At 44.0% G+C, this 23,907-nt stretch overlaps 1 protein-coding gene across 6 annotated transcripts in view; it reads left to right on the forward strand.

Moving 5' to 3' along the window:
- The window catches only part of LOC141145285 (uncharacterized), a 577,610-nt gene that overhangs the window by 445,825 nt on the left and 107,878 nt on the right, over positions 1-23,907 (forward strand). The gene's annotated exons all lie outside the window — the stretch shown is intronic.

A 23,907-nucleotide genomic window follows, 5' to 3' on the forward strand; every position in this document is an offset into this window, starting at 1 on the left:
GAGCAGTACAGAAAGATCCGGAGAGTGCTGCAAAAAAGTAAGTAGTTGTGCTGTGTTCCGATTATTTTTGTGTTTATTACGTTCATGCTGCTCCATGTGCTTTTCTTAAGTGTTGTACAGTTTAAAATGGCAACTTTCATGTTCATTGGCACATTATTCGTTCGTATCAAACATTTTTTCTTTCGGCCTATAAAACACCATTGTTTTGGCCATTTGCATTTGACCACATTTTTTAGGGCCTACTTGTCTGAAAATAATTTGGTTGTGTAGATGGGTTTGTTACTAGAATGAAATGCAAACTAGATTCTGTGTAAGCAGAGGACACTCAGCAGCTGGTTACACATCTGGACGCTGGAGCACTAGTGTGGAACACAAGAACACCCTTTTTATTAGGGGTCCCACACAGGTGCTCCAGTGTATACTATAGGGGTGTCTCCATCTGTGAAGCTTTTACAAAACAGGTAAAGTATTGAAGCTTGACAAAGGACACTGAAAATTCTACATCTTGGAACTCTGCCAAAATAGACAATTGTACCCCACTTCCAGGCAATGTTTCATATTTATAGTTCTTCCCTCAAATATCTGTGTGCTAAGTATACCATTTTTTTTTTTTACATAGGGGAGAAAAGACTCGGAGGACACCCCTCATCCGAGGAGACCAGAGACCCCCCACCTCTGGAAGAAGGGAAATACCCCAAACACAAGAAGAGCAGGAGGAGGAAGAAGACGTGGTGGAACTAGTCACCACAACAGGTGAGTGTCTGCGACCACAGGCTCAGGTAAGAGGTGGATGCCGGCATCTTTATAATACATGGTGTGTTTTTGTTTCTATCTTTTTAGGTGATCGTGATGTTGTGGATCCAGTGCATTTCACCTCGGAAAGTGCACAGATCCTGATCAGGGAGATCATGGGGTGTAATGTTGCATTGGAAAACATCAAGAAAAACATCAATGATATTAAAAAAAATAATAACATCATTGATTTTTGAAGGAGAGTTTAAAACCCCTCCAAAGCCCTTTCTTTTATGGTGTGCTACAATTTTTAACTTTTTTGAAGAATTGTAGAAAAGCCAAATTTTGAAGATGCACACAGTGTCAACATGTGCTATCTGCCATCACGGGAGATCAATGGACGCATTTTGGGGATGCAACCCCTTCCTCAATAATAAAGTAGCTGAGAGGAAGGGGTTGCTCCCCCAAAACACGTCCCTTGATCCCCCGTGATGGCAGCTAGCACATGTTGACATTTGTACATTTTTGTGCATCTTCAAAATTTGGCTTTTCCTGGGGTGACTTCACCCCATCTGAATGCAATATCAAACACAGTTCCTAAATACTCATGTCTGATATTGCCTTCAAGTTCTACCTAATGTGAATTTTGTAAGTTCAAGATTTGTGTCTTTCTTGTTGGTTTGAAACATGCCTGTTTTATCTTAAATGGACATTTCTACTTTTTCTAATGTCACCCCAAAAATTGTTATACAACAAGCATGTTGGTTTGTTTTGCAAACCTTTTCTAAATGCACATGTGATTGTGCTGGTATTAAAAAGATTGTTAATCAAGAATGTGTGGATTATTGTCTCAACACTTTTGTGGTGCTCCAATTGCTGCTTTCTGTGACAATGAAGGTTATTTCATAAGGGCAAATCCACTTTGCACTACAAGTGCAGTTTCAAGTGCACTTGTAGTGCAAAGTGTCTTTGCCTTTAGTAAATAACACCCAACAGTGCTTTGTATAAGGTTACACAATCATGCCATTTTCAGGACTCACCGCATTTCTGTCAGGGTCAGCTAAAACAAACACAAGCAGTAAATGTCACCAAAGATTTGCTTAATTTTTTTTTATTTGATAAAGGTTTCACACATTGTCTGGCATATTGATAGCCCCCCTACCCACAAAGAATTCAAGGTATCTTAGCCGGACATCACGGGCACTCAGGGAGGGCAAGCCAGGACGGCCACTTTCAAGCGCCGTCAGGGTTGTTTCATTTATAATTCCGGCCTCAGGCCCAACTGAGCCAGCATAGTTGGCAGAATGTTGCCGTAAAAAGTTATGTAGAACACAGCACGCCAGGATAATGTGATTCAGTTTGTACTCCGCCATATGTATGGTTGTAAGAAATAGGCGGAACCGGCTGGCCATGATTCCAAATGTGTTCTCCACCACTCTTCTGGCTCTAGCCAGCCGGTAATTAAAAACCCTCTGGTCCAAGGTGAGGGTCCTCATCGGGAATGGCCGCATAAGATGGTCCCCAGCGCAAAAGCTTCATCCGCAATGAAGATGAATGGGAGTCCTTCCACATTGTCTTCTGGAGGTGGCAAGTCCAAGCTGCCATTCTGGAGACGCCTGTAAAACTCCGTCTGGGCGGTGACTCCACCATCGGACATCCGGCCATTCTTCCCCACGTCCACATACAGGAACTCGTAATTAGCTGACACCACCGCCAACATCACAATACTATTGAACCCCTTATAATTATAATAGTACGACCCCAAGTTGGGTGGTGGGATGATGTGGACATGTTTCCCATCAATTGCCCCTCTGCAGTTAGGAAAGTCCCACCGCTGGGCAAAGTTGGAGGCCACAGTCTGCCATTCCTGTGGCGTGGAAGGAAACTGTTGAGGAAAACAAAAAAAAATTAATCTTTTTCCACAATAAAACATGGACAGCAGATTAGACACAAACCTTCTTGGCCAACATCAAGATAACCTTTATTAATGGGAATTTTTAAAGATCAAAGTATAAGGTACACCTATCATATTCCCCCCCCCCCCTCCTTGGCCCTTTCTAACATTATAGGGGGGGAGGGTTTGGACAGGTAACCCTCTCCACTTCATTGAGAGATGAATGCCTAAATTACTTTGACCAGCCCCTCCTTAGTTACACTATTGGCAGCCCACTGGACAGGTAAGAAGTGTCATAATACAAAGATATAAATACACACTGTACACATTTGAGCACAGTTGGAAATTCTGCTATTACCTATCAAGATAATAATAGGATACAAAAACTTTAAACATTACCATTTGAAAGTATACAGGCAGGCCCTTGCACTACATGCTTTGGGGAATTCATCCATAAATCTGACCACTAAAGAGATGGGTATAGTGTGTATGGGTTTGGCAAAGTCAGCAGATAGATGATTGAGGATAGATAGAGAATTGGTATCAGCTGACTTAACAGTTGGGGAAAGGGAGGGTTCCAAATGATTTGGGGACCCCCCAAAAAAAAGCCTCTGGCACCCTGCCTGAATTTAAAGCACAAATCACATTTAAAAACATTTTAGGGGTGTTTGGGGTAAAGCACTACTATGGAGCTGATAAAATACATTAAGTGACTACATGAGGTGAATATAGGGCCAGGAGAGCATGCTGGGGAGGTAAGTGAAGACAAATATGTATGAAGGACCGAAAAAAATTATTACATAAAAATCCAGCATGCATGAGGACAAAGGGGACATTCACAGCATATTACAATCATGGTAATTAGGGAATGAGGAAAGAAATACAATATATTATCAAACATTATATTCAATAAAATGTGATATTAATGGATAACAATCTTACCTTAATAAACTCCTTCTGCAGGACCTGTATGATGGCAGAACAGGTCTCTGGGATAATGGATAGGGATAGAAGGATCTCGCGCATAAAATCTATCATATAAATAAATAAAATTCACATATAACACTAATGGTAAGTGGGTGTGAAAAAAAAGGCAAATCTTAGATAAAATGCATCAAGTGAAGTGACCGTGCTGAAAAATAATAATAAATCACAATAAATAGTCACATTCAAAATAAAAATAAATAAATGTGCAAAAATGCAAAACATATGCAACAAAGGTGCAAAAATGCAAACGATGTAGTGTAAAAAAACTTCCAATAATAGGATATATCAGGAAAAAACAGTTCTTAGAGATGACCATATAAAGTTCGTGAACCGTGGTGGTCATAGAAAAAATAAGTAAGTATGAGTAGTGGTGATAATGATAATCTTCATAAAACAAATGACGGCTCAACCAGGCTCTCTAAACTCTCACCTCAGAGATGGAAATCAAAGGCATCAATATATGTCTTTCTCTGTTGTGATAGAAGAAGCAATCCCCTCTGCTTACTATCGGGCACCTCAGGGATGGAAACAACTGGCAACAATGTATGTCTTTCTCTGTTGTATTACAGGCAGCGTTCCCCTCTGTTTATTGTCAGGCACCTATAAAAATAAACTGGGAATATTTCCACCTAGGCTCCAAATGTTGCAGGAAAGTCACATTACAGGGGCCCCTGAGGACGAAGCAGCTTCCAGATATTCAGGACTGCGTTCAGGGCTGGTTGGATAACATCTGGAAGGTCTCCTCTTCAGGTCTCTGACACAAAGTCTGAAGCTGCTTCGTCCTCAGGGGCCCCTGTAATGTGACTTTCCTGCCACATTTGGAGCCTAGGTGGAAATATTCCCAGTTTATTTTTATAGGTGCCTGACAATAAACAGAGGGGAACGCTGCCTGTAATACAACAGAGAAAGACATACATTGTTGCCAGTTGTTTCCATCCCTGAGGTGCCCGATAGTAAGCAGAGGGGATTGCTTCTTCTATCACAACAGAGAAAGACATATATTGATGCCTTTGATTTCCATCTCTGAGGTGAGAGTTTAGAGAGCCTGGTTGAGCCGTCATTTGTTTTATGAAGATTATCATTATCACCACTACTCATACTTACTTATTTTTTCTATGACCACCACGGTTCACGAACTTTATATGGTCATCTCTAAGAACTGTTTTTTCCTGATATATCCTATTATTGGAAGTTTTTTTACACTACATCGTTTGCATTTTTGCACCTTTGTTGCATATGTTTTGCATTTTTGCACATTTATTTATTTTTATTTTGAATGTGACTATTTATTGTGATTTATTATTATTTTTCAGCACGGTCACTTCACTTGATGCATTTTATCTAAGATTTGCCTTTTTTTTCACACCCACTTACCATTAGTGTTATAAATAAATAAAATTCACATATATGATAGATTTTATGCGCGAGATCCTTCTATCCCTATCTATTTTTTCGAGTGCCATGTGTACACTTGCCTATTTCGCTGCAATCTTTTTAGATATCATCATATGAATCTTTCACTTCAAGCTCTTATTTGTACACTTTGTGATTGTCACCAGATTCACTTGTTTCTCACTTTAGCGCGAAGGATCCTAGCATTTATATTTTGTCTCTGGGATAATGATCCCCAGAGCCTGGGGGGGAGATGCCTGTCGAGAACTTCAAATCCTGCTTCTCCCCATCGCCAAGTACCGCAGGGTGGCGACAAGCCTCTGCTCCGGAGTGATGGCTTGCCTTATGCAGGTATCCTGCCTGCTAATATAAGGGGTCAGCAAAGCCAACAAACGGTGAAATACGGGGTCCGTCATCCGGAGAAAGTTCCTGAAATCATCAGGATTATTCTCACGGATCTCATGGAGCAAAGGCATATGACAGAACTGGTCACGCTGAAGCAACCAATTCTTGGTCCATGAACTCCTCCCCACCCTGTTCATGGACTGGACTTGTGTCAAGGTCAGGACCCCAACACCAAGCCCCCGCATAGCACGAACTCTACGAGGAGTACGTATATGCAACATGGCTAGAAAACGGTCGGCTGCTCAGAACAAAGTAACAGAATGCACTGAAGAACAGCAAGGCCTGTGAAGAGAGACCTGAAAAACAGTAACGAACGAACAAGAACACAATGACTAATCAAAGTCACGCATAGCTTGCTTGCACGCACTGAAGAGCAGATACAAACCCACAAGCACAAACTGAACAGCAGAAAACAATCTGAAAACCACGAGTCTGAAAAAGCACGAATCGTCTCTCACCAAACTTTTACTAACACGAGATTAGCAAAGGGAGCCCAAAGGGTGCCGTGCTTGGTTCTGAACTGGCCTTTTCTAGTCTCGTCGTACGTGGTTTATGTCACCGCGTTCTTGGCGATCGGAAATTCCGACAACTTTGTGCGACCGTGTGTACGCAAAACAAGTTTGAGCCAACATCCGTCGGAAAAAATCCTAGGATTTTGTTGTCGGAATGTCCGATCAATGTCCGACCGTGTGTACGGGGCATAAGTATTTCCAAAAAAAGTACTAAAGGAAAACAAAAATTTAAATATTCCAAAATAAGGGGTGGAGAGTTGTTCTTTAATTTAAGACCACTTCTCAAAAGTTGGTGGAACTCCGCTTTAAATGTCATTTCATTTACTTATTTTTCTTTAGAAATGTCAGTTTTGCTGCAGTAGGTTCTATCCATGGTACAGGTGTGCCGCTTTACAGGGAGACTAAGGCCCCCCCCCCCTATATGTTTCATTCTTATTGTTGCACTTTAAGCATCAATAAAATGACTGCTTCTTAAAGAAAAAAAAACATCTGCATTGCTACATGTCCCCCAGAGCAGCACCTGAACCCCTATACCCTTTTTATGGTCAATAACTTAAATATAAGCCTTCAAAATGGGGACTTTTAATTTTTAAAGTTTGGGTCCCATAGACTTTATTAAGGTTCGCCTTAAGGTCAAAAAAATTTTTCTGTTCGGGAGTTCTGGTGCAAACCAAACAGGGGGGTGTTCGGCCTATCTCTAGTATGATGTGCCTGAATCTTTGAATAAGAAACAAGTATAAAAAGAAAATGTACTTCTTTTTGTAACCATTTCAATATTTTGTGGTTTATGAATGTTGAAATTACTAGTTATGTTAAGTTTCTTTTTTAATGAGTAAGATGCCAACAGATAAAGAGAAAAATTGATTTCAGTACCCAAGGAATTGGGTTTATGATTAAAGTACCTCTTTCCTTTTTAATGTGAATTTCCATGCAGTATGCTGGTGTACCTGCTAGTTTCATGATTAGTCTAATTTATTTCATGTACATGTGCCAATCTTTTTGTGTTTCCTATGCCACAACTGGCCATGTCTTTGGAAAGTCTGACTCTGTTCTTTAGCCAATAGTGTAATAGTATTTCTACTGCCTGTGCATTTATCAGATGTTTATACAATCAGCTATAATTTCAATTTCTGAAGTAATGTTTCTTTTAAAGTACTTTAGAAAGTTTGGTATTCATAGGCCTGACATTAAGACAAGACTGTTTTTTTTCCATTTTGGATAGAGTATGGAAGTAACACACATACCTGTCTTCATCAGAAGGACACCTTACATCAGGTGTCTCCCATCAGTGTGCCCCCTTACATCATTTGTCCCCATCAGAGTGTCCCCTTACAGTAGGTGCCATTATCAGAGTGCTCCTGTACATCCGGTGTCCCCATCAGAGTGTTCCTTTACATTAGGTGTGCCCATCGGAGTACCCCTTTACATCAGGGGTCTCCATCAGAGTGCCACTTTACATTGGGGTCCCCATCAGAGTGACCCCTTCAGGTGTCCCCATCAGAGTGTCCCTTTACATCAGGGGTCACCATCACAGTGCCCCTTTACATCAGGTGTTCCCATCAAAGAAGGGAAGTATGCATCAAATGCAACAGGGGCCACCCCCTTGTACTTTTTAGGCAAGAAATAGGAGTAGAAAAGTAGATAAAAGGCAACGTAGTGCCACTTTTATTATGTACACAACATAATAAACATTATAAACAAAGCCAAAGACAATACTGTTAAAATATACAGGGTATACTAATGTACCAAGTTATACATATATATGTCAAACCCAAGATGAATAATCCAGGTACTGCCAGAGTCAAACTGTGGTCAGTCCATGAGGATTTATAGCTTGTATCCCAACATGTTTCGGAATTTATTGGTATATATTTTCCTTCATCGGGGGAGATTTACATTTGGGTGACTTTGTCTTTGTCTGAAATATAGGTGTAGTCATATAATGGTCATACTGCAGTGCATAAATATTAACTGAACAGTTGATTTTACATAATAAGTTACATTGTATTTGGCTTAAAGGTACTTACAAAGAAGGTTCACAGCTTCGACACAAAAGTAAATTTGGTATGAAAAAAATATGAATGGTTTATGTTGGCTGGGAGGGTCCACATGGAAACACAGGTGGGCAGGTGCGCATCCCCAGGTGAGCCATTAGCACACATTCACAAGAAATGCCCTGGAGGCTATACCAGCAAGGAGGTAATAGAAAAATGTCTAATGCCGCGTACACACGGTCGGACTTTCCGGCATACTTGGTCCGGCGGACCAGAGTGTGCCGGACAATCCGCCCGTGTGTGGGCGGCGGCGGACTTTTCCGGCGGACTTCTTCCCAAAAGCCCGCCGGACCTAGATTTTAAACATGTTTTAAATCTTTCCGTCGGACTCAGTTTCGGGCGGAAAGTCCGCTCGTGTGTGTGCTGGTCCGACGGAAAGCCCGCTCGTGTGTGGGCTGGTCCGACAGACCAAATACGACACGAGGGGATGGTATTGCATCTCGCGCTCGCTGCAATAGGAAAAACAAATCTTCCTATTGCGGCGAGCGCGGGGCATACCAGGCCCTTAGGTCTGGTATGGATTATAAAGGGGAACCCCGCTACGCCGAAAAAACGGCGTGGGGTCCCCCTAAAATCCATACCAGACCCCGATCCGAGCACGCAGCCTGGCCGGTCAGGAAAGGGGGTGGGGACGAGCGAGCGCCCCCCCCCCTCCTGAACCGTACCAGGCCGCATGCCCTCAACATGGGGGGTGGGTGCTTTGGGGGAGGACAAGGGCCTCTTCCCGACAACCCTGGCCGTTGGTTGTCGGGGTCTGCGGGCGGGGGCTTATCGGAATCTGGGAGCCCCCTTTAATAAGGGGGCCCCCAGATCCCGGCCCCCCACCCTATGTAAATGAGTATGGGGTACATGGTACCCCTACCCATTTACCTAGGAAAAAAGTGTAAGTAATAAAACACACTACACAGGTTTTTAAAATATTTTATTAAACAGCTCCGGGGGGGGGATCTTCCTCCGGCTTCGGGGGTCTTCTTCCGGCTTCGGGGGTCCCTCCGCTTCATCTTCTCCCGGCGTCCGGTTGGTTCTTCTCCGCTCTCCGGCCTCTTCTCCCGGTGTCGCAGGTCTTCGGCCGGCCCCTCCGCTCTCTTCATGTAGCTCTATTGCGAGCGGAGGTCCGGACTTCTGGGCTTCTGGGCTTCTTGGCTTCTTGGCTTCTCTTCTCTTCCCCCAGATGTTGACACGACGCTCTCTCCGGCTGGACTGGTCTCTGAGGGCTGCGTTGTGACTTATATAGGCGGAGACCCCGCCCCCATATGATGTCACAGTCCTTGGGCATGCTGGGACTGTGACGTTTTAGGGGGCGTGGTCGACCACGCCCCCTAAAACGTCACAGTCCCAGCATGCCCAAGGACTGTGACATCATATGGGGGCGGGGTCTCCGCCTATATAAGTCACAACGCAGCCCTCAGAGACCAGTCCAGCCGGAGAGAGCGTCGTGTCAACATCTGGGGGAAGAGAAGAGAAGCCAAGAAGCCCAGAAGCCCAGAAGTCCGGACCTCCGCTCGCAATAGAGCTACATGAAGAGAGCGGAGGGGCCGGCCGAAGACCTGCGACACCGGGAGAAGAGGCCGGAGAGCGGAGAAGAACCAACCGGACGCCGGGAGAAGATGAAGCGGAGGGACCCCCGAAGCCGGAAGAAGACCCCCGAAGCCGGAGGAAGATCCCCCCCCCGGAGCTGTTTAATAAAATATTTTAAAAACCTGTGTAGTGTGTTTTATTACTTACACTTTTTTCCTAGGTAAATGGGTAGGGGTACCATGTACCCCATACTCATTTACATAGGGTGGGGGGCCGGGATCTGGGGGCCCCCTTATTAAAGGGGGCTCCCAGATTCCGATAAGCCCCCGCCCGCAGACCCCGACAACCAACGGCCAGGGTTGTCGGGAAGAGGCCCTTGTCCTCATCAACATGGGGACAAGGTGCTTTGGGGGGGGGGCGCAGGGCGCCCCCCCTCCCCCAAAGCACCCACCCCCCATGTTGAGGGCATGCGGCCTGGTACGGTTCAGGAGGGGGGGGGGGCGCTCGCTCGTCCCCACCCCCTTTCCTGACCGGCCAGGCTGCGTGCTCGGATCGGGGTCTGGTATGGATTTTAGGGGGACCCCACGCCGTTTTTTCGGCGTAGCGGGGTTCCCCTTTATAATCCATACCAGACCTAAGGGCCTGGTATGCCCCGCGACGGGGCTCGCAAGGTGTCAATCTAGCCGATAAAAGCGGCAAGATTGACATCCTTTTCTAGTCCCGTCGCACCTGAGTCACGTTCAAAATGAACGGACTTGTCCGTGTGTGGGCAAGTCCGTTCATTCTGAAAGTCCGCCGGAACTCCGGCGAAAGTCCGTCGGAAAGACGGGCGGACTTAGCCCGCCGGAAAATCCCGGCGTGTGTGGGCAAGTCCGTTCGTTTTAAAGTCCGGCGCACCTGGCGGACAAAGTCCGTCGGAAAGTGTGCCGGACCAAGTAGGATAGAAAGTCCGCTCGTGTGTACGCGGCATGAGAGTCAAAGAAGGACAAAATGTAGTAAATAAGTTTAAAGTTTGCAAGGTTAAAACACAGACACACACAGTGTACTGTGGTATCAGGACAATGGCACAAATTGCCATGAGATGCCTGTATTGTGGAGTACATTACCTTTCAACAGACTGGTGAGAGTGCAGACCTCACAGCGGCCATGCTCGAACCGAGACATGGCTGCCACGTGAGAGCACTATATACAGGGAGTATCCAAATGAGGGAGCCAATCCTCAAGAGGGGTGGTGCTGGATATCTGATGCCAAATGCTGCATAGGATGCAGCTGGAGCCAGATACAGGACGGTTCTCTGACGCAGAGATGCGTAGCCCCGCCCATAGGGCGGGATGACTTCACACGCAGACACGTCCCCAGCGAAGAAGTCCCCCTTCCGTGTCACAGGGCACAGCGGAGATGGGTAGGAGCTCCACCCTGCACATAGGGCCATGTATAGTGATGGGGAGTGGTCCCCGTCATCCATTGGCCATGCGCAGGTGGAGCCCACCTGCTGGGTGGTGTGGGCAGAAGGCAACCTGAAGAGCGCATCAAGCACCACCTAGCAGACCAGAGGACAATGGCAGCTAACATGTTACAGCTGAAATAAGACAAAGAAGAATATAAGACAAAAACCAAGGTTATACAAAACCATGGGACATAACAAGTAACCATCATAATTACATAGGTTACAATAGAGTAAACAATGCATATTATATACATATACATTTGGAAATGATCATATAGTTATGGGACTACAGTCTTAAGGACACAGCATAATACATAGCAGTAGTGATATAACTGGGCATAATACATATGCGATTGCAAATGGGATTTTGTATAGATTTAATTTGCACCCCCCCTGAGAGAAAACCCTTTGTGAAAAGGTTTGAATTTGAACGCCTCATTGAGGCCAGGTGGTAAGGTGGTCTCAACTCGCATTGTAAGAGGTGTTTTTTATGGTCGCCACCCCTGGAGTCTAAATGTATACGATCAAGTGCCAAAAGGGGCACTTTAGGGGTGGATTCTGCATGGACCAGTGCTATGTGGCGGCCAATAGGTACACCAGGATCACGTTTGCGTATGGTAGATAGATGTTGGTATATGCGTTTCCAAAATTCATTTATAGTCTTCCCGACATAATAACATCCACAGTCACAAGTTACTGAATCACTAGCTGTCGCCTACAGGAGGGCCCCTTCTGTGGGCGACAAACTGGTATCAAGTGACTATAAATCCACCAAAGGTGATACATGCAAAACCTTGGGTACTTTTGCATGTGGAGGGTGTGGCTACTGCCAATATATGGATAGGCATAGACACATTGAGTTGCCCAACTGACTCAGATTTCAGATCTGACACTGTAGGACTTCTGGCTTAATATACTTACTCACTTTTGAGTGTGGATGTTATTATGTCAGAAAGACTATAAATGAATTTTGGAAACGCATATACCAGCATCTATCTACCATACACAAACGTGATCCTGACGTACCTATTGGGTGGACTCCACCTGCGCACGGCTGATGGATGACGGGGGACCACTCCCCATCTCCATACATGGCCCTATGTGCAGGGAGGAGCTCCTACCTGTCCCCGCTGTGCCCTTTGAAACGGAAGGAGAATTTCTCCCCCAGTGATGCGTCGGCGCGTGACGTCATCCCGCCCTATGGGCAAGGCTAAGCCACACACCCTTGCATCAGAGAACAGCCCTGTATTGGGAAATGTTGGATGTCAGGCTGTTGGTGGAAAATCCGACCGTGTGTATGCTCCATCGAACAATTGTTGTCAGACTTTCCGCCAACAAATTTGGCTAGCATGTGTTCAAATTTTCTACCAGCAATTGTATTGTCGGATTTTCCAAGCGTGTGTACACAAGTCCATCGAAAAAAGTCCAAAGTATAAACGCGCATGCTTGGAAGCAAGGATGAGCCAGAAGCGATCAGTCTTGTAAACTAGCGTACGTAATGGAGAATTAACATTCCTGATGTGGCAAAATCTCCAATTGCAGCGCACAATTCTCTTCTTCTTTAATGAGATAATAATGAAGCTGCTTTGCTGGCAATACTGATGGAGTTATTGCAAACAAATTTTCAAAGGCTTTTTTTTCTAGTGATATCAAGAATATTATTATTATGCTTTTTTTTTTTTATTTGGGCAAGTTACCACAACACTATGATCCCATAGTTTTTAAAATCAAAGATACAACTATGTTGGTGTCCATTGTTTTAAAATGTAACTGCCTACTCCCAAACTGTCATTTGAAGTAAAACACATAGCCAAATATTATTCTCCACAATTTTTTATTGTGCATTAAAAAAAGAAAACAAAAAATAAAACAAATACAATTAGACATTCTATCTGTCAATAGAGCCAAAAAGTGCATTCTATGCATCCAAAAATATAGAAAATATACCAAATCAAATCATTATTCAAAAATAATGTCAAAGCAATAACTCCAAGGCCAATAATAAATAACACGTTATCTCCTCCGATTCCGCAACATGTCTGGTTGACGAACAGCCGTTCAGAAACTAAATGAAAAGCGCTAAATGAAAAGCGCAAAAAGAAAAGCGCGTATCAACACTCACCAAACTTCTACTAACACGAAATTAGCAGAAGGAGCCCAAAGGGTGGCCCTAAAGAGCTGAAAAACCACATAGTACGTCACTACATTCGAAATTGTTGGCCAACAATTGTGTGACCGTGTGTATGCAAGACAAGTTTGAGACAACGCCCTTCGGACAAAGTTCCACAGTTTTGTTTTTGGAAAGTCTGATTGTGTGTACGAGGCATAAGACATTTTTGTAATACCTCCTTGCTGGTGTAGCCTCCAGGGCATTTCTTGTGGATGTGTGCTAGTGGCTCACCTGGGGATGCGCACCTGCCCACCAGCCAACAAGAACCGTTCATATTGTTTTTATACCAAATTTCCTTTTGTGTCTACACGGTGAACCTTCTATGTAAGTACCTTTAAGCCAAATACAATGTAACTTATGTAATGTTATGTATGTAAAATCAACTGTTCAGTTCATATTTATGCACTGCAGTATGACCATTATGTAACTACATCTATATTTCAGACAAAGACAAAGTCAACCAAATGTAAATCTCCCCTGATGAAGCAAAATATATACCAATAAATTCCGAAACATGTTGGGATACATGCTATAAATCCTCATGGACTGACCACAGTTTGACTCTGGCAGTACCTGGATTATTCATCTTGGGTTTGACATATATATGTATAACTTGGTTCATTAGTATACCCTGTATATTTTAACAGTATTGTCTTTGGCTTGGTTTATAATGTTTATTATGTTGTGTACATAATAAAAGTGGCACTACGTTGCCTTTTATCTACTTTTCTACTATTTATTGCCTAAAAAGTCCAAGGGGGTGGCTCCTGTTGCATTTGATGCATACTCCCCCTCTCTATATTTTGGATGTCAGCAGCTTTACATATTCAACTCCCATAAATGGTTTTTGTCCCCATCAGAGTCCCCCCTTACATCAGGGATCCCCATCAGAGTGCCCCCTTACATCAGGTGTTCCCATCAGAGTGCCCCTTTACATCAGGTGTCCCCATCACAGTGCCACCTTACATTAGGTATTCCCATCAGAGTGCCCCCTTACATCAGGTGTCCCCATCACTTTGAGTGTCCCCATCGGAGTGCCCCCTTAACATATGTGCCCACACTGATGGACACATTTTGTTGTGCCCATCAGTGTTGCTCTCAACATAAAATATGCCCATCAGAATGCCCCTTAACATAAAATGTGCCCATCAGCATGACCCTTAGCATAAAATAAGTAACATGCTAATGGGCACATTTTATGTTGAGGGGTACTCTGATGAGCACATTTCATGTTAAGGGGCACCCTGTTGGGCACATTTTATGCTAAGGGGCACTCTGATGGGCACAACAAAATGTGCCCATCAGTGTGCCCCTTAACAAAATATGCCCATCAGTGTGCACCTTAACAGATTATGCCACACATACCTTGAGGGCAGGAGAGAGCACATTCGGCAAGCTGCAGGGGTATAGAAGCTGCAAGATATACCCCGCACGAGAGCTGGGAGCAGCAGGGGGGCGAGGCACGCGCGTGACGTTACGCGATCCAGGCAGAAGCGTCCCGCGGGCCGCGTCTGGACCGCTGGCCGCCATTTAATGACGGCTGATCTAAATGGACAAGTGTGAATAATCCCTTAATAATTTTTGATCAATATTGCTTTGAGTTCAGCTTGTTTTTAGTTTTCAGCAATCAGCTTTTTGGTAGTCATGAAACTACCTGCTGGCCCCATCTTCGCAGCTCTCCTAGAGAGAATACAAATTAGTTTAAAGGAAACCCATGCTGAGACAAATATGTAGGCTGCCATTGATGAGGTTTTCTAAAAATGCTAAATGTCTGCCTGGCTCAATGATTTCGCAGGTTTAATGATTTACTTGTCACTGACCCAGAACTATGCAGAGTTATGATTTCACTGATTACATGTTTTTGATTGGCATTCCTGAAAATATTAAAATGCTACCTCTGCCCTGTTAGGGAGATTCACCTTTGCTATTTGTCCTGTTTACTATTATCATTGTAAGTGAAAGTAAAAGAATAGCCCAAGTTTTGGGTTGTCCTCAGAACAGTAATAGAGGGGACATTTTGCAATGGGGACGTTACTTCTGATGACCTGGGGGGGCCCAAGAGTTTCCTATAATTTGCAGGGATTGTGAAGGGAAGAGAAATCTCTCCAGTGGAACACAGATGACAGAAAAAACTGACAGGGGTTATAACCCTCACTTACTCTGTCCAAAATGAAAAGAAAGTTGCCTTTAGTTCTACTTTAATGCTTGGATAATGCATTTATGTCTGGCCTTATAATAACTTGTCAGAACATCCTTTTTTAATTCATTTTAAATTTTGTGGTTAGAATACACTCTTTTCATTAGTCATGTAACTTTCCCTGATGTTTCTGAAAACATGTGTTCAAGTATTTCTACATTACTGTAGAAATTAAGCTGCAAACATTTTATAATTATATTTGTAGGCTTATAAAATAACATTGCAAAAACAATAAAGCAGAAGGTAGTCACATACCAACACATCAGAAATATAGAAAAACTCCTCTTCTAGGTATGGGTGAGAGCCATATTATCCTTTATGTATTTATGGCAATCTGCATCTATGGTTACTTTTTTTTAATACAGTTACAGCCTAGAAAGTAGAACTTTTTATACAATCATCCAGTAACATACATATGTTTCAGACTTGGTTCCCCCATTGCAAGATGTGGGCCCGATTGTGGGCACTATGGACTACGAACTATGAATTCTATAGAGTAGATTTTGAAGAGCATTTTGACGACATACTTGTTAGGGTATGGTGTGGTATATCTTGTTTAGATTCACTAAAACTACGTAACTTTTATTGCTGAATATAAATTCAATGTGTTGTTTAGGCTTGTTTGACAAAATATCTACTAAATGTTATTGAGATTGTACAGATATTACATAATGAGATTGTAGTGAGGACAGTTTTAGATTTGGAACAAATTATTTTAAAGATGGAGAAAAGCAAAGGTGCACAATTAAAAATTGTTCCTTAAATCAAAATCCGTTTCCTAGACAACTTCTCTATTACTGTTGCAGTTAATATATTTTAAGCTATGTGAAATGCACTTTAATATCATAGCTGTTTGGCGTAGAACATTTTGAGATTACACCATTGAGAGTGCTGTTTATTACCATTTGATACATTAGGCCTGTTCATAAATACCCCAAAGTGTTAAACGTCAACATGTCATCTGTCAATGTGGGTCCTACCTATAATTATTTAAGTTACAATTTTCTGTTTGTTTGCAACAGTTTCACCTTATAAAGCAGTTTTTCATTATTTTCACCACATTTCAGCTAAGGTGAAAATAAACCAGCAAATGTATTTTGCATATAACATTTATAATTTATTAAGACTTTCCACTAATTTTGGTTATTTAGACCACCATACGTTTATCAAAATCCACTATTTCCATAGAGGAAAGGCAAAAATAAAATATTTAAGAGCAGATTTTTTTCCTCACCAAGTTCTTTACTGTGTACCATATTTTTTCACTTACAACATCATGTTTTTATACTGGAAAGAAATTTAAAGGCAAAATGTGGCAAAGTACATCTAAGCACAAAACACGTATTGATCTTCTTAAAGTAGTGTCTGTACTTAACACTTCAAGGAAATCTGTGCTGAGAAAATGTTGTAGGCTGCAATAAGTAACCTTAAATTTCTATTACCTTGGCTGTCAGTGACCAATAGGCGTGTACCTCATGAATCACTAACCAATAAGGACTTGCCTTATAAAGAAGACAAACCTGAGGCATTTGATCTATCATGATGTCATTTGTTATGCCATCAAATTTATCTTGCTATGAAAAATTATTGCTTTCTAGTGCAAAGTTTGCTTATTACCTCATGGTCCCCACCCCCTTTATAAATTGCCATGTGATGTATGTACAAAAACACACTGTCAGGGCTGGGCTCAGCCCTTCCGTCTCTGAGCTGGCCGCTCAGCTGTTGGCCAATTGCCAGCTCCTATCTCTCCACAGTGACTCACCTGTTTATGATATCCTGCTCGTCAGGCCTGCCTACTTAAGCCGTGCAGCCCAGATGGTCTCTGCCTTCGCCTTGGTCAACATCACAGAGACTATCACAGAGACTATCTCCTGCATTCCTGTTAGACTTGCTTGGCTGACAATTCTTCTGGCTCCAGATCCTGCTTGCTGTTCCAGTACGCTGTTCCCTGACTTTCTGGCTTGTCTGACTATCCATTACCAAACTTTGGCTATGTTTTGACTACGTTTGTTCTATTTACTTTTATTATTAAACAAATGAGATTTAACTGTACTTCTGTCTCGGTCTGATTCATGGTTTCTGACAGTATGCGAAGGCCATGAATTCAGAAGATGCAGTCAATCCACTTGTTGGTGATATTTTTTCCAGATTAGATGAGCAGGATCATCACAAGGATCAGTTTTCCATGGCGTTACAAATGCTCCTGAGTCGCATGGCTCACCTGGAATCTCACACTGGCTGCTCCGGTACAACCTGTGTTGCAGGCTGTCTCTGCTGCTGCTTCAGTCTCTGTGCAGGCACCCGCCTCGAGTATCTATAAGAGGTATGCCTGGTTCCGCTCCATTTCCCCAGCAATTTGGGGGCGATCCAGTCCAATGTAGAGGGTTTCTCAACCAGGTTGAGATATACTTTGAGATGCTACCCCAGGCATTTCCCACAGACAGAAGCAAAGTAGGTTTCGTGATATTTTTGCTTTCTGAGAGAGCCTTGGCCTGGGCAAACCCTCTATGGGAGACGCAATAACCCATTGTCTTGAGTTACCCTGAGTTTGTGGCTTCTTTTAAAAGGGTATTTGACGTTCCCGTATGCTCTGCTTCTGCTGCCAAGTGCCTCATGTCCATCAAACAGAGAACGAGAACTGTTGCCGATTATGTCATTGAATTCCGTACTCTGGCAGCAGGCCCTCGTGGCTGCTTTTTCTCATGGTCTTCCGGATACCATCAAGGATGAGATAGCAGTCCAAGATATACCCAGTGAGCTAGAGAAGTTGATCACATTTGCCATCCTCATTGACTCCAGACTCGGAGAAAGAATCTCTTTTAAGGAACGCTTGCAGAAGCATCCTGTACATTTGTCTCCGAGCTTTGCAGTCCCACCCTTGCCTCCCTCACCTTTCATGCCTCCTGGTACCAAGTTGGTCAGTGAAGATGAACCCATGCACTTGGACTTCACGTGTCTCTCTGCGGATGAGAGAGGGAGAAACTGTGAAGTCTTGTCCTATCCATCCAGGGAATGCCTGAACCTTGAGGTCCTGTCACGAACAGACCTTAGGTGGTGGTGTTTCGTCCCCAGTTATGCAGAAAGATAAGCCTCTGGTTTCAGTTACCCTTTCTTGGGCTGAGTCGTCCGTCGAGATACAGGCTCTTATTGATTCTGGGACTGCAGGCCTGTTCATTGATGCTGCCTTTGTATCGAAGCACTCGATTCTGCTGCAGCTGCGTGACATTCCACTTGCCAGTGAGGCTCTTGACAGGCTCTTGACCTCTGCAGCCTGCCCATGTGACTCATAAGACTGTTCCGTTGTCCATGGCCGTAGGGGCCCTTCACCATGAGATAATCCAATTCTAAGTTATTTCCTCACCTAAGTTCCTGCTGGTTATTGGTTATCCTTGGTTACGGAAGCACAACTCCTCTTTTGATTGGCTCAGTGCTGAGGTTCTCTCCTGGTCGCCACAATGCAGTAAGACATGCTTCCAGAAGGTAGCCAAGGTCCTGTGCACCTCTTCACTCTCCTACCTGCTGGAGGAGTACTGCACTTTTAGCGATGTCTTTGACAAAGGTCAAGCCGGTAGTTTGCCTTCAGAGCAGTCAAATGATTGCGCAATTGACCTTCAACCTGGTGCCATACCCCCTCCTGGCCGGGTTTACCCTTTGTTGGTCTTGGAGGATAGGGCCATGGAAGAGTATGTTGCAGTCACACTTTCTTGAGGTTTCATCCGCAAATCCTCATCTCCTGCTGGTGCTGGTTACTTCTTTGTGAAAAAGAAGAGTGGTGAACTGAGACCTTGTATTGATTTATAGGAGTCTCAATCGTTTCACAGTTAAGAATGCAACGGTTTTCACAAAGCTTGATTTGAGAAGGGCATACAATCTCGTGAGAATTAAGGAGGGCGACGGGTGGAAAACTGCATTTAATACCAGAACAGGCCATTATGAGTACCTCGTAATGCCTTTTTGGCCTTTGTAATGCCCCGGCAGTTTTCCAGGAATTTATTAACTATGTCCTTCAAGATTTGTTGCAGTTGTGTGGTGGTTTATCTCGAAAATATCCTCATATTTTCCAAGTCTCTGGAGAGCCACCACACAGATCTCTGTTGTGTGCTTCAGAAACTAAGAGAGAACAATCTCTATTGTAAATTGGAGAAGTGCGAAATTCCATCGTGAACAGATTAAATTCCTGGGTTATGTAATTTCCACTGCTGGTTTTTCGTTGGACCCAGAAAACTTTCAGCCATCTTACAGTGGCCCCGACCCGTGGGTTTACGTCCTCTGTAGCTTTTTCTTGTCTTTGCCAACTATTATCGGAAGTTTATTCGTAACTTCACGTCTCTGGTCGAAACCCCTGACTGATATGACCAGAAAGGGTGGTAACCCACAGAGTTGGTCTCTGGAGTCCATTAAGGCCATTGAGAGTCTCAAGGCTGCCTTTGTTTCTGCTCCTGTGTTGGCACATCCTTATCCTACGTTACCTTTTATCCTTTAGGTTGATGCTTCTGAGACAGGAGTTGGCGCCCTTCTGTCTCAACGTCCTACCTCTGAGAGGTATCCCTGTGGCTACTTTTCTAAGAAATTGTCACCTGCAGAGTGCAATTATGAGATTGGTGACAGAGAGCTGTCAGCGATAATTTTAGCCCTGAAAGAATGGAGACATCTCTTGGAAGGTACCACTGCGCCGGTTCTCATTCTTACTGATCATAAGAATCTCACATTCTAGTCTGAGGCTAAATGCCTCTCTTCCAGAAGGGCGCAATGGGCTCTTTTCTTGTCTAGTTTCAATTACATTGTCTCATTCTTACCCAGTACTAAGAATGTAAGGGCTGACGCTTTGTCACAACAATTTTTCTCCACTTCCAAGAAGATAGTCGGTTCCGGTTTCTGTGATTCCTCCTGATCGTATTCTGGCTACGGTTCACACCAGTCTCACGTCTTCTTTGGGTGACAAAATTCTTGCTGCTCAGGTCCATGCTCTTCCTGAGAAACCTTGTGACCACTGCTTTGTCTCAGAGAGTCTCTGTACTGCCATGCTCCAGACTTGCCATTCTCCCAAGGCTGGTGGCCACCCAGGGAAGAATTAATTCTTTTGGGTCATTTACTAACAATTCTGGTGGCCTAGTCTACGTGCTGATGTAACCACCTTCGTAGATGCCTGTTCCGTGTGTGCTCAGAGTAAGACTCCACGACACCTTCCAGTGGGCCTCCTACAACCCTTAATCTATGGAGAGAGGCCCTGGACCCACCTGTCTATGGATTTCATTGTGGAGTCACCCAACTCCCAGGGCAACACGGTTATCCTTATGGTGGTTGACCGGTTCTCGAAACTGTCTCCTTGTATTCCACTTAAGATGTTGCCTACCTCTAAGGAACTGGCTTCCATTTTTGCTCAGGAGATCTTTCACCTGCATGGGCTACCCAAGGTGATTGTCTCAGACAGGGGTATTCAGTTTGTGTCCCAGTTCTGGTGAGCCGTTTGTGCACAGTTGGGAATTCATCTTGCTTTCTCCTCTACGTATCACCCGCAGTCTAATGGGGTTGCAGAACGAGCCAATCAGTCCTTGGAGCAATTCCTACGTTGCTATATTTCTGACCATCATAACAACTGGTCAGACCTCTTACCATGGGCGGAGTTTGCTCACAATAGTGCCTTGAATTCTGCTTCCCAATTTGTCCCCGTTAATGGCAAACTAGTTTCCAACCTTCCATGTTGCCTGATTAATTTGTTTTGCAGAGTATTCCTGCATTAGAGGAGCAACTCTGTGATCTTCGTTCCACTTGGGCACAAGTCCAGGAGGCTTTGCGACATGCTAATGATAGGTACAAACTCCATGCTAACCACAGGCGCCTACCTGCACCTTCCTACCAGGTTCGGGACAGGGTCTGGCTGTCATCTCGCAACCTCCAACTTCGTGTTCCCTCTCTGAAATTCGCACCTCAGTTTATTGGGCCTTTCCCTATTCTTTGCAGGATTAACCCAGTGGCTTAAGCCACTTAGACCTTTCTTCTAATATGCGTATCTCGAATGCATTTCATGTCTCCCTATTAATACCTTTGGTCTGCAACCGCTTCACCACCTAGGTTCCGCGGGCACATACAGTACCTGGTGCATTGGAAAGGGTACAGTCTGGAGGAATGCTCTTGGGTCTCATCCTCAGACGTACATGCCCCTGTCCTCCTTCGTGATTTCTATAAATGTTTTTCCCTCAAGCCTGGTGGTCCTCCAAGGGGGAGGGATCATTGAGGAGGGGGTACTGTTAGGGCTGGGCTCAGCCCTTCCTTCTCTGAGCTGGCTGCTCAGCTGTCGGCTAATTGCCAGCTCCTATCTCTCCACAGTGACTCACCTGTTGATAATCTCTGCTTTCACCTTGGTCAATATCACAGAGACTATCTCCTGTGTTCCTGTTAAAGACTTGCTTGGCTGACAATCCTTCTGGCTCCAGATCCTGCTTGCTGTTCCACTACGCTGTTCCCTGGCTTCCTGACTTTCTGGCTTGTCTGACTATCCATTCTGGTTACTGAACTTTGGCTATGTTTTGACTATGTTTGTTCTATTTACTTTTATTATTAAACAAGTGTGATTTACCTGTATTTCTGTCTCGGTCTGATTCATGGTTTCTGACACACACCTATGGGGGTAAAAATTAGTAAGTATACTTACCTTACCTCTGGCATTGCAGAGATGATGGCACTATCCTTCTGGAGAGATCTGGAGGAATGATTAGTATCCTGAATCTTATGAGATGGTGCTAGTGTAGTGCATAGTGTAATCATCCTGGTTCCCAGAACTGTGCCAGAAAGATAGGAATGTTTTCCTCGCTTAGGCATCACAGACTGAAGTGGGGGGTAAGATATATTCTAACTTTCCCTCAGGGGATTTCTGCACTTCCATCATATGACAATTTATAAATGGAGAGGGGGGAACCAATGTATTGAGCAGATGTTGCTTTTTGGTGCCCGGTCCATTCTAAGGACTAGCTTTAGGGGTAGGTTTGGTTTAAGGGGAATCAAAATCTTCAAATTAAGGTAGAAGACAGCTTTGATTATAGGTTTAGAATTATGCATAGAGTGAAGATAACATTTAGTGTTATTTTTAAAGAGGTTTAGCAGTTGCGTTAGATTAAGGCTCAACTATAGGCTGGCTATAAATATTAGAATAGGTACAAGAGTACATAACTAGAAAAAGCTATGAAACAAACTCAAGCTGACTTTCACTTTCAGTAGCTCAGCTAACCCTGCTTCTCCCCTTCCAGGATTGACTTGGCAAGCTCCCACTTTTCTAATGCTTTGAGTGCTGATAACCCCACAGGAACAACTGCTTGTGCAATTTGAGCACTATCTGAAGCTACAGAACTCAACTTTTTTTAATTTAAAATAATAAATGTGTTATATTTACCTGCTCTGTTTTGCACAGAGCATCCCTGATACTCCATTTCTGGGGTCCCCCGCTGGCGCTCCAGGCTCCTCCTCTTCGGCACGTACCCCCACAGAAAGCTACTTTCTATGGGCTCATTCTCAAACTGTCCTATCTGTGTCTGTAGACACAGACCGGGCAGCTTGGCCCCGCCCCTCACTCCCTCTTCACAGCATTTGATTGACAGTAACTGGAGCCAATGGTTCCTGCTGCTATCATTCTGTCCAGTGAGGAGGGGAGACAGTGTTGAGAGACGCTGCTCTCATGTATAATAGAATAGGTTATAGGCACAAAGGCAAACACACAAATAGAAGTTCAAAATAAAAGTAAATGTGTCAGCTTGGATTCCAGAGCATAGCTAACTCTGTAGTATATAGGACAAGAAGAAAAGAGAAAAAAAGGCTTAGCTTGAAAATGGAGTGTGCATGCTCCAACATAGCACGGCGCATGCTCCGAAGAGCATCGCAAAGCATCCTGGGACCTGTGACGTCTGCACCTTCTGAACTGCTCGTTCCACGCCGCGTTCCACGCCACGTTCCACCTCGGATCCCAGAGTCGTTCCAGTGTCTCTCTGGCTTCCTTCCGGCTACAGCACCTGTCTCCCTTACAGTGTGACAAACGCCGCTGCTCAGCACTTGAGATACGGATGGACAGACCACCCCAAGTGTACCCACGTTGATGAGCCTGTATACTACCTATATCCTGTGAGTAGCCTATTATGGAGGCTTTATTAAACCGCATATAATCTACTACACTTAGTGGCGCTTTTTTTCTCTTTTATCCTTGACTGCTCTCATGTACATCCTGGATCAGGCTCAGGTAAGTAAATGGGGGGGGGGGGGGATTCTGCAGCATAGACTTTAGAACCACTTTAAGGCTTGTGCTTCTTAAAACACTTGAGTCTGTAGCCTATATGAAACCTCTGTGCCTCAAAATATTGCCCCTATTATATCAACCAATCTTTCCTGGTGTTTAAATTCCAGTACATATATCCGTATATACAACCTACCACAGCAAAACTGACATTTAGGGGGGAAAAATGCTGTTTAAGTTGCCAGTAAATGACCCAGTCACTTTGTTCTGTCTGTAAGCAAATGACCAGAGATCCCTTCATTTATCCAAAACCCTTATCTTAGATGAGACTCTGGTATAGATGTTAATGGGGGGCTCCATGCAAAGAAAACCTGCATTGG

This window comes from Aquarana catesbeiana, linkage group LG05 (genome assembly GCF_042186555.1).
Source record: "Aquarana catesbeiana isolate 2022-GZ linkage group LG05, ASM4218655v1, whole genome shotgun sequence".
Taxonomy (NCBI): Eukaryota; Metazoa; Chordata; class Amphibia; order Anura; family Ranidae; genus Aquarana; species Aquarana catesbeiana.